The sequence below is a fragment of the Littorina saxatilis genome, linkage group LG8 (assembly GCF_037325665.1).
Source record: "Littorina saxatilis isolate snail1 linkage group LG8, US_GU_Lsax_2.0, whole genome shotgun sequence".
Classification (NCBI taxonomy): domain Eukaryota; kingdom Metazoa; phylum Mollusca; class Gastropoda; order Littorinimorpha; family Littorinidae; genus Littorina; species Littorina saxatilis.
This window is the reverse complement of record NC_090252.1, coordinates 17,052,575-17,064,703: the sequence shown is the minus strand read 5'-3', so window position 1 is coordinate 17,064,703 and position 12,129 is coordinate 17,052,575. Positions and strand designations below refer to the sequence as shown.

General features: G+C 38.6%; 1 long non-coding RNA gene across 1 annotated transcript in view; it reads right to left on the bottom strand.

Annotated features, from left to right (window-relative positions):
• Positions 1 to 9,146: 9,146 nt before the first annotated feature.
• Positions 9,147 to 12,129, bottom strand: part of LOC138972205 (uncharacterized) — a 3,253-nt gene continuing 270 nt past the window's right edge. The window contains exons 2-3 of the long non-coding RNA XR_011457489.1: positions 10,576 to 10,728; positions 9,147 to 10,193 (exon numbers count right to left, since the gene is read on the bottom strand). This is a non-coding gene — a long non-coding RNA (uncharacterized lncRNA). The remainder of the gene's footprint in view (positions 10,194 to 10,575; positions 10,729 to 12,129) is intronic.

Below are 12,129 nucleotides of genomic sequence, written 5' to 3'. Positions count from 1 at the left end.
CCAAACATATCATATATATATATATGTTTTTGGAATCAGGAACCAACAAGGAATAAGATGAAATTGTTTTTAAAACGATTTCGGAAATATAATTTTAATGATAGTTTTTATATTTTTAATTTTCAGAGCTTGTTTTTAATCCGAATATAACATATTTATATGTTTTTGGAATCAGAACATGATAAAAAATAAAATAAAAGTAATTTTGGATCGTTTTATAAAAAAATAATTGTAATTACAATTTGTCAGATTTTTAATGACCAAAGTCATTTATTAATTTTTAAACCTCCATGCTGAAATGCAATACCGAAGTCCGGCCTTTGTCGAAGATTGCTTGGCCAAAATTTCAATCAATTTGATTGAAAAATGAAGGTGTGACAGTGCCGCCTCAACTTTTACAAAAAGCCGGATATGACGTCATAAAAGACATTTATCGAAAAAAAGAAAAAAAAACGTCTGGGGATATCATACCCAGGAACTTTCATGTCAAATTTGATAAAGATCGGTCAAGTAGTTTACTCTGAATCGCTCTACACACACACACACGCACAGACAGACGGACAGACAGACACACACACACACACACACACACACACACACACACACACACACACACACACACACACACACACACACACACACACACACACACACATACACCACGACCCTCGTCTCGATTCCCCCTCTATGTTAAAACATTTAGTCAAAACTTGACTAACTGTAAAAAGAATATATATATTCACCTTTGATAGGCGTGGATTTACCTGATTTTTTTGTCTGGTACCATCTCAGATGCTCATAAGTCTTCTCAATGTAGATGCTATAAACAGATTCGAGTGACGTCACTTTTCCACTCAGGGGTCCGGCGCACGTGTTAAGACGTGTGCGAAGGAGAAATTGGGTGTTTTTCACGTTGTGACCGAACGATTAAATAGATCACTCTTTTTGTTTTCCTAAACTGTAGGGTGTTTGGATGGTGTTTTCATTTTTGTTTAGACTTCAGTATTATGTGGTCCGTTAAGAATTGTTTTGAATGTTTTAGAAGAGGGCAAATAGTTGAGATAGTTGAGTTAGAAGGGGTTTGATCAGGGTAGCGTTCATTGTAGTAACGCTTCGTAATTTGGAATTAAAAACAATGTCTTATAGACGTTTGACTTTATTTAGATTTTATTTGTACATTTATTGAATTTAAAGCTAACACGGATGGCACTTTAGGTCAGTGTTATAGGAAATATGATAGGCGTGCTTGTTATTACATACGTGTTTTATGTGTTATGTGTGTTGTCCTATACAATTGGTGTTATAATCTTTTACAGACAGGTAGGGTGTGCCGAAGAAAATTTTCCAGAATTAATGTAATATTTTAATGGACAATAAAGTGCTGTTATTGTTATTGTTATTATTGATAATCAGGCGAGAGAGGGAGCTAGGTTCTAATACCGACAGACGTTATGCCAAACCATAAGTATTTGATACGGCTATACTGGATAGGAATCAAAGAAATAAGTATACTTTGAATCGAAACTATTTCAAGGGTATAATATAGGTTATGCTTCGCAGAGGTGGTTTGGTTGGTTGGGGAAGGGAAGACATCCCTCGTAGAGGAACATTAACTTGAAGAACTTGAAATTGTGGTACTTGTAAATGATGTGTCTATTTCGTACTTCATCTCACTGAAAAAGGGTATATAATTTAAGAGCACGCAGGATCATGCGCTTGCGCATGTGTTTGTGTGTGTGTTTGTGTGTGTGTGTGTGTGTGTGTGTGTGTGTGTGTATGTGTGTGTGTGTGTTGTAGACATTAATTGTTATTAGATAATGAAAGTCAGTCTTCATAGTGTTTTTGTTATCATCTGCGATAAAAAGGTTTTTTTTAAACAAACATTGTTATATTCAGAATAAAAAGTACTGACACTGTTCGACTTACAACTAAGGAGCGTATTTCATTTAGTGTGCCAACACATGTAATGTCTGGGGCAAACTACCATGTGCAAATTGAAACGCTTCCTTAGACTTCAAAGCATAATTGTTTATGAACGTATTTCTCGGTATAGCTATAAAGAACATTGTTCATTTCGTGTAAGTATAATTTGAGTAAGTTCATGATGATGATGATGATGATGATGATGATGATGATGATGATGATGATGATGATGATGATGATGATGATGATGATGATGCAAACATTCATCTTTGAAATGGTATGTTTGTACATCATATTCATATGGGTCTGTTTGCATTTGCTTGTTATACAAATGTGGTGGAGCGCATGCGAGTGTTGGCAAATTTCAAGAAGCAGAGAGGGAGAGAATACACAAACAATAGAAGTTGGATGAATACATTGAAAGATGTTCTCTGTCCTCTTTATTGCATAACACTCACGCACACAATCACCAAGCATTTAAAATAAAAGTTAAAAATAGGTTCGTCAGACTAATGCTACTTTTCAATAAACATTTTCAACACTTAGTCTGAAAAAGGTGGAAACACATACTCCGCACTCAATCCCAAAGTAGCCTGAGGCAAATCTTTACTACGAAAAAGTTATGTTGCCACAACACTATAAAGTCACTAGTGTGTGCTCTACCAACACAACACGCTCTAGAAAAAAAAAAACCACGGAAATAAACACGCTATCCCACCAAGAGTCCGCTCGGCTGGGAAAACAAAAAGTAAAAGCAAAGTCAGTAAATACCGAAACGACAATTCATATCAAAGTATCATCTCACACAGTCATCATAACCACAATTACAATTATTCAAGTTCCAGTATTAAAATACATCATGCATGTTTGGTTTTCTCAATCTTATCATTGGCCTTCTCTTCTGTTGTTAGTTACACATCAAGGTATTGTGCCAATTCCAAAGAAGGTGTACCGATAACAAAAGGTCTATTCTCACCTGGTCTACATCATCTCTGTACACGAAACAAAACTCCCTGGTTCACAACAGCATTCCCTACTGGCTGGCCTATAAAATCCAGGAAATACAGCCATCACACAGTCCATCACTGGATCAGTCTGGTTAGTATACACCAACACACACGGATTCCACAAACAGTGGCACATTCCCAGAAAAGGATTATTTCACACGCACAATCCATTCCATGATTCACAGCTTATGCACAGGCACAAATCCAAACACTGTTTCACTTCCAAATGCACAAAAATTCACAATGCATACAAATTCCGGCAAAGCTTGACATGCTTTTCTCTGCCAGTCTAGGTCACAAGTGCGCGCTTGTTTCAACTGTTACTCATTGTAGTCGGGAAAAGGGGAAGGGGGGAGAGGGCCCTACATGACGCTGCTTGATTATGCGTCACCAACCCAAACATTCTTTTATCAATACGATCTAAACTAATTTAATAATAATAATAATAATGGACATTTGCTATAGCGCATAATCATGTATATGCTCAATGCGCTTTACAATAACTAGAATTAACATAACTAATGATAACACCATACACAATTTAACTTATTAAGAACACAACTAAACATTCCCCATTCAGGATTATTCAAACAGATGCATAGTCTGTGCGTTTCATCCAAATCGAACACGCAGACGTAACCAATAGACACAAGCTGACACCCCTGCCTTTGAAATGACGAAACCCTGAAACCTACGTCATACCTATGATGACAGCCTACGACGCAATACAGGCGCTAGAAATAATAATTATATTGACACAGTCACACAATGTCAATACAGATTTCTCTCATTTACCACACTCATTATCCTAAAAATCTCAGACACTCAGGTACAGACAAAGCCTTACAACACACACACACACACACACACACACACACCACATGCACACACACACCCACACCCACACACGCACACACATACGCACCAACACACACACATAAACACACACACACACACACACACACACACACACCCACACACCACACACACACACAAACACCACACACACACACACACACACACACACACACACACACACACATACACACACACGTGTATAGTTTGAAGGTCATCCATCTTCTTACACTCTTGTATCTAACAATATCCCTAAAAATGTCATTAATTGCGATTTTTGTTTCGTTCTTGGTATGTTGTGAAATTGTATATGGTATAGAATAAGTGATTGTTTTGTTATTTTCTAATAAGTTGCTTGACATACGAGGGCCAACTGAGAAGTACCGACCCCGACCAGGAAGGAATTGACTGAGATATTCAACACTTAGCATGAATTATGAAATGTTCTTATGAAGGCTTTATGCAAAATAATACGTATTTTCACTGATTAGTTTGTGTGTCTCGGTTTTTCAAAGTACCATAACCCACTGTTCACCCCTCAATTGAGAAAACTAACAAATAGTAGTGATCCATATTTGCAAAGACAAATATTTAGCCCACTGGAAATTCATAATGATATAACGTAAACGTTTGACAGGGATCCTCCTTCATACAGGTGGTCAGCTAAATTCAGGCTTTGACAGAAAACCGTTTAAGATGACAAATGGAGTGGAAGACCACCAATGGTCACAACTCAAGATGCCGTTGATGCTGTATTACATTGCTGATACCATACACTTGGAATCTCACGTGAGAGAGATTGGATTATTTTTTTGCAGAAAGCTGTCCATGAAGACAGTTTAAGCAAGGTAGGTTCTCAAACTTATACACCAGAACATACACATTTCAGATGTAAAATGGCATGCGACATTGTACGCTTTTTTGAGGCAGGTCTAGAGGATTGTATGTCCCGATTGGTTTCTAATGATGAAACTAGGGTACATCACTTTCAGTCTGAAACAATGCAGCCGTTTCTGCAGTAGGGGCATCACAATCATTCCCCACTAAAGAAGGTTAGGGTCATCTCCCCTGAAAGATGGTGATGACATTAGTTGTTTGGACGCAAATGGGTTTTTCCTGTTGGACTTAGTTCCAAAAGATGAGTCAGTAACCGGTAAATTTTATTTCATACTTCTGAGACATCTAAGAGAGCATACCGCGGCTAAGCTCCCAGGAACGCTCCGCAAAGGTGTGTTGTTCAGTTAAGAAAACACCCTTGCCCAAAAGCTGTGGTTTCCATGGCAACACATAATTAATACAGCTTGGATATCGTTAGCTATCTGCTGTATTCACCAGAATTGGCACCCTCAAACTATCATATACTGACAAACATAAAGAAGTACGTCATGGGTGAGCACTACGAAATGGGCAATGACGTCATGACTGCCTTTCAGGACTTCAAAGTGTTGCAATACAGAAAGCTCTGCAGCAACAGCAATAAGGCTCTAAGGCACAGGTGGAACAAGTGTGTGGAGGTCCGGAGGGAAAGTGTTTACATGTTTTTGTTGTTCTCTAGTCTCCTTCCTAGTCGGGTCCGTTACTTTTCTGTTGACCCTCGTATACATGTATCGACAGCTTTTTGTTTGCATTATCCATTCACCGAATGTGTGTCAGTTGTTGTTTTTTGCTCTTTTGTTTGTCTTTATTTTTATTTTGCTTCACTTTCATATTGACTTTTTTGTTGTAATTGGCCTTCAATGATAAATAAACCCCTGTGCCTTGAATATGTGCGCGATATAAATTGCATAAAATCGAAAAAATAAAAATAAAAAAATAAATCTCTGCGCTTAGAACTGTACCCACGGAATACGCGCGATATAAGCCTCATATTGATTGATTCATTGATTCATTCGATATGTGATTTTACTTTACATCCGTTTATTTTGTAAGAAACAGGTTGTTTCCTTTTTTGGTTTTTCTTTTGCTGATCTGTCAACGCAAGATCCGTTACGCATGTTTGACATTGTTGATGAAGGATTCTGTTGCATTGCTGATATTGCATATCAAGATTCGTATTATTCGTTAATCTTTGAACAGGACGATACCTCTGTTATGGAGATACAGCTACGTTTAATTTTGCTTACCTGAAATAAATGTATGATTTGGAAATATTTGTAAAGGTGTTATGTTGAATTGATACAGGATTTGTTATTCTTGTATTAGTGCTCCTTCAACATCTTTGGCTATGATTTATTGATACGCGACAACCCGGAATGAATAAGCATAATGATATAAAAGTAGTTTAAAATCAATGATGAATTGAAATAATAATGTTCTTAATAATGCTTACTTTATGTTCTTGTCAGAAACTACCATCCTGCTTACTTCAGTTTGCTTTTTGTTATACAAAACCAAAACCAAAACAATGTGCTGTTATCAGTGTTGTCGTTGATGGTGGTAGTTCTGTTCGGGTTCTTGTTGTACAGTGCATGTAGTAGTTTCTTGTGTGGTTTAAGTTGTGTTGTTCTTTCGCATGATTCACTGTCATTGCTATTTTCCGGTAACCGACGACAACAATATAAAGACATGTACATACATACATACAGACAGACAGACGCACTCATACACACACTAACACACAAACATACACACGCACACACACGCATATACATTCTCACCACAAACATACATATACAGGGAGAGAGAGAGAGCGAGAGCGAGAGAGAGAGATTATAGAGAGAGAGAGAGCGAGAGCGAGAGAGAGAGATGAGACACACAGACACACACACACACACACACACACACACACACACATACACACACGTACGCCCATACAACCCCCCCCCACACACACACACACACACACGCGCGCGTGCGCCCGCAAGTTTAATTTTCTGTCCAAATGATTGAGCAAATGGTATGCTCTACGTTATCAATTCATGTATTTCTTCATTTGTTACTCACAACGTGAAATTCCCTTACATATACAAAACCTAAGTACACGTTGAGTAAAAAAAAACCAACACTGTCGATTGTTTAGTTCGAAATTGATAACATACATTTTAAAGAGCTGTAGTGTTGCCAAATGAAATTAATATAACCCATTCGGTCACATGGGTTTAGGTATTACCAGAGACATCCTTTTCTGTTGTTTAACTATTAATGATGTCAATAAATGTAAGCTATTTGTTTCGATTAAGACTTTGACAGTTAAATAATTCATACAAATCTCTTGGGCAAAATTAGCCTTTCCGTGAAAAATGGGCCACTTCATTCGACTGCAGAAAGTAGTGTCAACATTGTACATTAAATCACACATACAAAATACAGCTTGAAGGCCTCAACCTTTTAGAATTATGTGGTTATTTCCTGTTCAGATATCTTGACAAACATTTGATCTATGTATACATGTATACTCTACTCGGATAGAGAGAGAGAGAGAGAGAGAGAGAGAGAGAGAGAGAGAGAGACAGAGACAGAGACAGAGACAGATACAGAGAAAGAGAGATGGGAGAAAGGGAGATGGAGAGTGGGAGAGATAGAGAGAGATAAAGTGAGAGAAAGAGAGAGAGAGAGAGTGACAGAGAGAGAGATATATATATATATATATATATATATATATATATATATATATATATATATATATAGAGAGAGAGAGAGAGAGAGAGAGAGAGAGAGAGAGAGAGAGAGAGAGAGAGAGAGAGAGAGAGAGAGAGACTTTAATACAAAAGTATAGAGGTTTTAGACGAAGCCTATTATTACAACCTGTCCCTGCTATAGACATATAAGACAGACGCACATTACATTCATGGAATACGAAGAAGAATTAATCGTATTTTCTCCCAAAGACTATGAAAATGGGAAGACAACAACAACAGTTCAATCATGGTATATATAAGTGTAGGATGTGAACATTCAATGTGAACATCTAAAACAACTGATGACAAAAGGAACGACAAATTGACACATTTGCATTACACATCACATGTTTGTGGGGGAGAAATTGCTAGAACATGTTCATGTATGAAATGATTATCAAATATTGTGCTATCATAAAAAAACACATATCGAGACATACAGAAAAAAGAGGGTGTATATATCATATGACTCAAATATCTAGCTTGTAGACAAACAGGTAGACATGCAGCCTGCACATTCCCTCACTCACACACTACCCTAAATGGACAGCATTTGTGGAAAATAACACAAACCGACTGTCGACAAAAGTGGACAACGGAAATGTTTTGTTAAATAACTCTGTCATTGCTACATAACCGTTTGGCAGAGGTATGTCGCTTGAAACTAGGACAAATATTTAGACTTCCGTTTTCGGCCAACACGTGCTCAAAGTAAACAAGTAAGGAGAGAGGAGGTAAATCGGTCCAGATAATATTAACAGCTATTGTGTTTTCAGCGTAGCAATAGGGCCCGATATTTAGACGAGACAAGTATAATGCCGACGAGTCGAAGACGAGTCGCATTATACTTGTTCGAGTCTAAATATCGGACCCTATTGCTACGATGAAAACACAATAGCGTTTATATAGCTATTCTGACATTAAATTCTGTGTTAAAATCATGTTTTTGTCAGCAACAAGGACCAGAATGGTCCATGTCGTTGATTGCAGACGACGGTTCCCTTTCTGCATGAAGCCACGGAAATAACCGAACATTGAAAAACCCACGGACATGTATTACGGAGAAAACTCAAGATGACCGGATGCTTAGCATTACGTCAATATCTTAGGAATCATATGACGTTATGACGTATCATGCTTGCCTACGTAGATTGTATGTTCGAAAGTCTGACTTCTGTTGGGAATTCGCGTGGTGAAGACTGCGGTAAATCTGTAGATGATAAGAGAACAAGGATTGTCTCAGAAGAAACGACGAAATGTTTCAGACCGGTAACTTCATTTCAACATTGCACTACACAATGGACGTTCTATGTGACAGGAGAGTTTGCTGATTTTGTGTTAAACATTGGTGATTGGAGAGATCGTCTGCAAAAATCAGAGATAGGTCGCTTCAGATTGCAGCTTCTGGAAATTTGCAAGGTTTGCTGCCAGTTAAAGAACTGGATTTTACACGTAATGTATGTCATGTACAGTAAGCAACAACAAAAACACACACAAAGCAAATTGCATCGTCTGTCGACTAGCCACAGACACAAGCCTGGCGAGGTATGCGTGTACTTTATACACGTGGAAGAAACCGGAACCATGCGTCTATGTTATTGCCGATATCGTTTGGATATATCGGCAAAAATGGCCAACTTTCGTAGCGTTATGCTTTGATGATCGGAAAAGGGATGTGTGAGACCATCCAATCACAGCCCCCGAATCCCCCCACGTGTCCATCAGAATAGCTATATACGTTCCTCTTGGGGAAAGTGCGATTCTAATGGTCGATATCCTGCGCGCGTACGTAAGGTCAGTTTCTTCCAATTTGTGAAACGTAAACGTGACATAACACACCAGTCACTAGCGAGAGGGTGTGTCTCAAACACGTGTACAGAAACCACGTGATGCTTGTCCGAGTAAAGCAAGGGTATTCACTCTTTCATAACCCTTACAAACCCGACATAGTTATTTTCGGAACTTGTCTATTGTATGAAATGTAGAACTAGTTCACTATATATTATTGCCAAAACGAAATGTAACTCAAAATGGCCAGTTCTTTTCTTCTTATTATTAAGACATATTTTGTTTACTGACACAATATAAAACTTAATGGTTTTCTAGATATTTACAACATCAATTTCACACTGGTGTCAGTTCACCCTGTGACACATACATCTGCCCATGTGGTTACATAAAAGACAAAAGGTACCTTGCACTTGGCACAACATCAGATTCTGACTGATTCCTGCATACATTTACACTTTTATCACACGCACATCATCATAGAGCGTTGAATAAAAACCAAAATCAACATACAAGCACAATTGGTCTCATTCTGTAGTATCGAAAGTATATACACGTCCAGAGCTATAATACATTTTGCAATCCGGGTTTTGGTTTGCCAAGTACCTTTCAGAATCGTTTTTTGAACATAAACACCGTCAAAAGGTACTATTCATCTTCGAGACTAACTGTTCAACCTTCTTAGTTTGTGTGTAACTACCGCACGTTTATGGTATGTTCACGAAGGGTTACACTGGTGAAGTAGTGACCTTTGCAGTGGTCTTTTTCTTGAAGGTTATTCTCTCTTCTGCGTACATGACGGCCTCTGAAGAAGACGAAGACGTCAAGTCTTCCTCTTTGATAGTTGCTACAAATTCCCAGGCGCTGGCTACGGGATTCAGGTAGTCCTCAGGCAGGGAGCTGTCAGACGAAGGACAGGCGATGTGATGCAGACAGTCATCTGACATGCTACTGTCTGACACTGGTGAGGAGCGCACAGAAGCCGGACTGTTTTCTGAGATGCCTGCAACATATACAGGGTACCAACGATTGTGTGAGATGAGCTGTCGGTGTTGTCGTCAAGTTTAATGCCACACAAAACGTATAGATAGTGCAGGTGCTATGATGTTAAACTACCTAAAACAAACTGTTCCAGTCATTATTATTATTAGTCATCGGTACAAACAAAAACGCAACAGCAGAAAACAAAAGAAGTCTACCTGCAAAACTGAAAGAAGGATCATTCAGAAATTGCATAGGATTGTTCGTAATGCTACCCTATCTCATACTATTTCACCAACAACGTATCTATCAAACCCTAATTACCTATTCATAAACTCGTGTGATTACCTTATACTAATGTGTAATGTTGTTTTATCGTTAAAAAGCAAGATCATGAATCTTACTTTGATGAGAATCCTCTGGAATTTCATCATAAAAGTGTCCCTGGACACAGTCGTTATGTCCAACAGGCGGCACGTGGAACACCACGCCAGGTCCTGCTGCTTGTCGTCTCGCGTGGTGAGGTACGGGTGGTAGTGGGAGTCTCCGCAACCCACCTAACATGAAAATGCATATGTACGCATGAAAGGTACTGGATTGTCCGCTTGTCAACGCCAGATACAGAGTGAGATGTATCCGTCTAAATACAAATGACACTGCCAGCGGCATCAGTTAGAGTATGACATATGCCAAATCAGTATTTAGCACAAATGTGACCCTCCACCACCAAATGAGTCGCATGTCACCTCGCGCGGTTCTGCGCTAGGCTTGATATAAGTCCGGATAGTGTATGGTAACAGTGTGAGGGTCACCTTAGTCACAGGCTTATAACTCAAACAGTTTTCACTCTTTTCTAAATCGGTTTTCACCACTGGATAGAGCATACAAAACTCTTTAGGAAAATGTAAACATATGAAAATCATGCAAAGGTGACATGCGACTCATTCCGTGGTGGAGGGTCACAAATGTATCACCAAGTACCGATCGAGATTACATACGGGAACTGACTAATCTTCCTGAGGATTCCATGAGGCACTGGAAACAATTAAGTCTCTGCTGTGTCGTATTTGCGTTGGGGTGATCAGACAAGATGTTAGGTGTTTTGAAGTCAATTGTAATTAAGAATTAGGGAAGATGCAGGAAAAGCAATACTACAATGTGATCTGCGTTTCAGAAAGCATCATGTCCCTACACTGGTAACATACTTTTCTCTAAAGTACAAAAACAAAACACCGTATAGATTCCCTTGTTGCCACTTCTTGTATGTGTTGTCATTCTGAAGAAGTGTCGGTTAATTCGTGTTGGCCATATGCGACGCAGTGTACTCATGTCAGCGGTGAAGAATAATTGTGTCAACTATCAACGACATTAAACATGTTTTGATCGTGCAGTCTAGTTGTTAGTTTCTAGAAACAGACCATTTTATTATATTAATCTCGTTATATACGTTGTTTTTAGTATATGCCACACTCTTGAGCAAATACGTCCTTTGTTTCGCCAGTGTATAACGTTCAGCTATAGCTTCTCAGAAGTGAGAACAACTTATTGACATTATTTGACTACTGTGTGCCCATGCTCATTTACATCGGCAACTGCTTTAGATGTCACGTAGCAAGTGCACTCAATCTTACATACGTTTATGTATGAATGAACTACTATGGATGTTTTACAAGGAAATTAATATTTATATCAGAATGTTTATTTCCTGAGCTAGATTTCATTGGGAGTCAATCCCCGATTACAATTTGACAAAATGCACGTTTTCAATACCAAAACAACCACTAGATATTGTCTTCACACAAAACACACACACACACACACACACACACACACACACACACACACACACACACATACACACACACAAACACACACAAACACACACATGCACATACACACACACACACACACACACACACACACACACAAAGACACACGCAAATCAAGAGGCATACATG